The sequence below is a fragment of the Dermacentor andersoni genome, unplaced genomic scaffold (genome assembly GCF_023375885.2).
Source record: "Dermacentor andersoni unplaced genomic scaffold, qqDerAnde1_hic_scaffold ctg00000398.1, whole genome shotgun sequence".
Taxonomy (NCBI): Eukaryota; Metazoa; Arthropoda; class Arachnida; order Ixodida; family Ixodidae; genus Dermacentor; species Dermacentor andersoni.
Window position 1 is genome coordinate 30,001 of NW_027315083.1, and position 3,261 is coordinate 33,261.

At 55.7% G+C, this 3,261-nt stretch overlaps 1 non-coding gene across 1 annotated transcript; it reads right to left on the reverse strand.

Moving 5' to 3' along the window:
- Window positions 1-1,088: 1,088 nt before the first annotated feature.
- Window positions 1,089-2,903, reverse strand: LOC126523374 (small subunit ribosomal RNA). Its single transcript, XR_007597643.1, has one exon. It is a non-coding gene; the product is annotated as a small subunit ribosomal RNA (ribosomal RNA).
- Window positions 2,904-3,261: the final 358 nt, after the last annotated feature.

The following is a 3,261-nucleotide window of genomic DNA, read 5'->3' on the forward strand; positions in this document are numbered from 1 at the left end:
CATAACCGCTGTTGATCCAACAGCCTACTTGAGACGAAAGACAAGAGCCCGGCGCGCGTACTCGCGCAGCTCTCCAAAACCACTCGGCCAGTGCCAGGGACGGCTCCCTGCGCCGGCGCCACAACAAGTCTACTTGAGGCGGAAGACGAAGCCAGCAAGGGCCTGGCCGCAAGTGCGTTCGAAACCGGGACTACAGTCCCTCGTCTGTCCGTACTTCCTCTTTCGACGTGCGGCGCCTTCCCAAAGCGCACAAGTCCGCTAACCGCAGAACGCTTCCGACGTAGCAAAGCCGCGTTTCCTTCGGTACTTCGCAGCAACGCCGCCTTTCCCTCGGCGGCGGGCGAATAGCCTGCAGACGTCGTCGCATTAAACCGCGATCTCGACACCTCGCGCGTCACGAGCAGGAGCCGACCGGCAGCCTCCGGCCCTTTCGGACTCGGTGGCATTTGCCGCGGAGGACGGGAGAGCACTTTAGGCCACGGTTCCTTCCGTACTTGGCAGCCGCACCCTCATACCGACAGTTCCATGACCGACCGAGCGCCACACCGTTCCTTTAGTACTTGGGTGGCAACAAAGTCGGGTCGTTACTCCATACATCGCCGCAGGAAGCGACCGGCAGCCGCCAGCCTTTTCAGACTCGGCAGCGTTTGCCGCGGAGGACGGGAGAGCGCTCGCACCACGGTTCCGTGTGTGTACTAAGCGGCAGCGGCATTAGCTCTCGACCGTCAGTTCCTTGACCGACCGCACGCTTCGCCGTTCCCCTCGTACTGGGCAAAGCAGCAGGTCGGGTCGTCTTACTCCCATTCCGCGCAAGAGCGCCAAAGCGGACAGAAAGCCCACCCAGTGTGCGTTACGCCGTTTCTACCCGCGGGCGCGGCCAAGCCAACCGTCCAAGGTTGCAGCCGGCGTCCACTGGGCGCAACAAATTTGGCACGGGGCGCCCCTCAAAATTCAGGCAGTCCCCGGCATGTTCGGGTATAGCCGTCCCCGCGTCCAAGCGGGGCCAGCGGCGGAAAGCGTCGGGCGCAGCGAGCTGCTTCACCCACACGGGGTAGAAACAATGGCGCTCGCCACCCTTCACAATCCGGTAATGATCCTTCCGCAGGTTCACCTACGGAAACCTTGTTACGACTTTTACTTCCTCTAAATGATCAAGTTTGGTCATCTTTCCAACAGACCGGCGCAACCGAAAGGCCGCGCCGGACATCGGTCCGAAGACCTCACTAAATCATTCAATCGGTAGTAGCGACGGGCGGTGTGTACAAAGGGCAGGGACGTAATCAACGCGAGCTTATGACTCGCGCTTACTGGGAATTCCTCGTTCAAGGGGAACAATTGCAAGCCCCTATCCCAATCACGAAAGAAGTTCCACGGGTTACCCAGTCCTTTCAGACAGGGATAAAGACACGCTGCTTCCTTCAGTGTAGCGCGCGTGCGGCCCCGGACATCTAAGGGCATCACAGACCTGTTATTGCTCTGTTTCGTGCGGCTAGGAGCCGCTTGTCCCTCTAAGAAGGTTGTAAGGTGCTGGGAACCCCGCACCTATTTAATAGGCTAGAGTCTCGTTCGTTATCGGAATTAACCAGACAAATCGCTCCACCAACTAAGAACGGCCATGCACCACCATCCACCGAATCAAGAAAGAGCTCTCAATCTGTCAATCCTCCCAGTGTCCGGGCCGGGTAAGTTTTCCCGTGTTGAGTCAAATTAAGCCGCAGGCTCCACTCCTGGTGGTGCCCTTCCGTCAATTCCTTTAAGTTTCAGCTTTGCAACCATACTTCCCCCGGAACCCAAACACTTTGGTTTCCCGGAAGCTGCCCGCCGAGTCATTTGAGTAACTCAGGCGGATCGCTGGTTGGCATCGTTTATGGTCAGAACTAGGGCGGTATCTGATCGCCTTCGAACCTCTGACTTTCGTTCTTGATCAAAGAAAACATTCTTGGCAAATGCTTTCGCAGTAGTTCGTCTTGCGACGGTCCAAGAATTTCACCTCTAGCGCCGCAATACGAATGCCCCCGTCTGTCCCTCTTAATCATTACCTCGTATTCCAAAAACCAACAGAACAGAAACGAGGTCTTGTTCTATTATTCCATGCAAGTTTATTCAGGCGACTCGCCTGCGTTGAGCACTCTAATTTTTTCAAAGTAAAAGCACCGGCCTTCTCGAGGCACACAATGAAGTGCACCAAGAAAGGACCGGCATGATGTTCAGTCCGAGCCGTCGCATCGGGTAGATGCACTACTCGTCTGGAACTGAGATCCAACTACGAGCTTTTTAACCGCAGCAGCTTTAGTATACGCTATTGGAGCTGGAATTACCGCGGCTGCTGGCACCAGACTTGCCCTCCAATTGATCCTCGTTAAAGGATTTAGAGTGTACTCATTTCAATTACGGGGCCTCAAAAGAGTCCCGTATTGTTATTTTTCGTCACTACCTCCCCGTGCCGGGAGTGGGTAATTTGCGCGCCTGCTGCCTTCCTTGGATGTGGTAGCCGTTTCTCAGGCTCCCTCTCCGGAATCGAACCCTGATTCTCCGTTACCCGTAACAACCATGGTAAGCAAGTAACCTACCATCGAAAGTTGATAAGGCAGACACTTGAAAGAAACGTCGCCGGCTCGTGGCCATGCGATCAGCACAAAGTTATCCAGAGTCACCACACAATACGGGCCGAAACCCGATCGATCTTGGTCTAATAAAAGCACCCGTCGCCCAAAGGGCTTCAGGCTCACTGCATGTATTAGCTCTAGAATTGCCACAGTTATCCAAGTAGGAAGAAACGATCTAAGGAACCATAACTGATTTAATGAGCCATTCGCGGTTTCGCCTTATTTCGGCATGTACTTAGACATGCATGGCTTAATCTTTGAGACAAGCATATGATTACTGGCAGGATCAACCAGGTAATCGTTCAACTGCGCGTCCAGCCTTTCAAGCAGGCCGGACGCCGTTTTTGCGATGCCGAGGCCACCTTCAGGCGCCCCAACACGCTTCGTTCTCGCAAAGGGTAGCACTTTGCACAGTCCGAGACGACGGCGTTCGAGCTCGCTACGGCGCCCTCCCCGCAGGGCCGGGTATCGCCACGCGGCAAGAAGCACGCAACATTCTCGATAGACCGGTTGTGTCGACTCGATCGCGGCTTGCGGTTTCTCTCGAGCCCGCAGCACTGGTGGACCGACCGACACTTGCAACGTAGCCGAGACGGCAAAGCCGCTAGGCGACGGGTCACGCCCGCGCCTTCGGCGCTTTCGTATTTGATTCGTC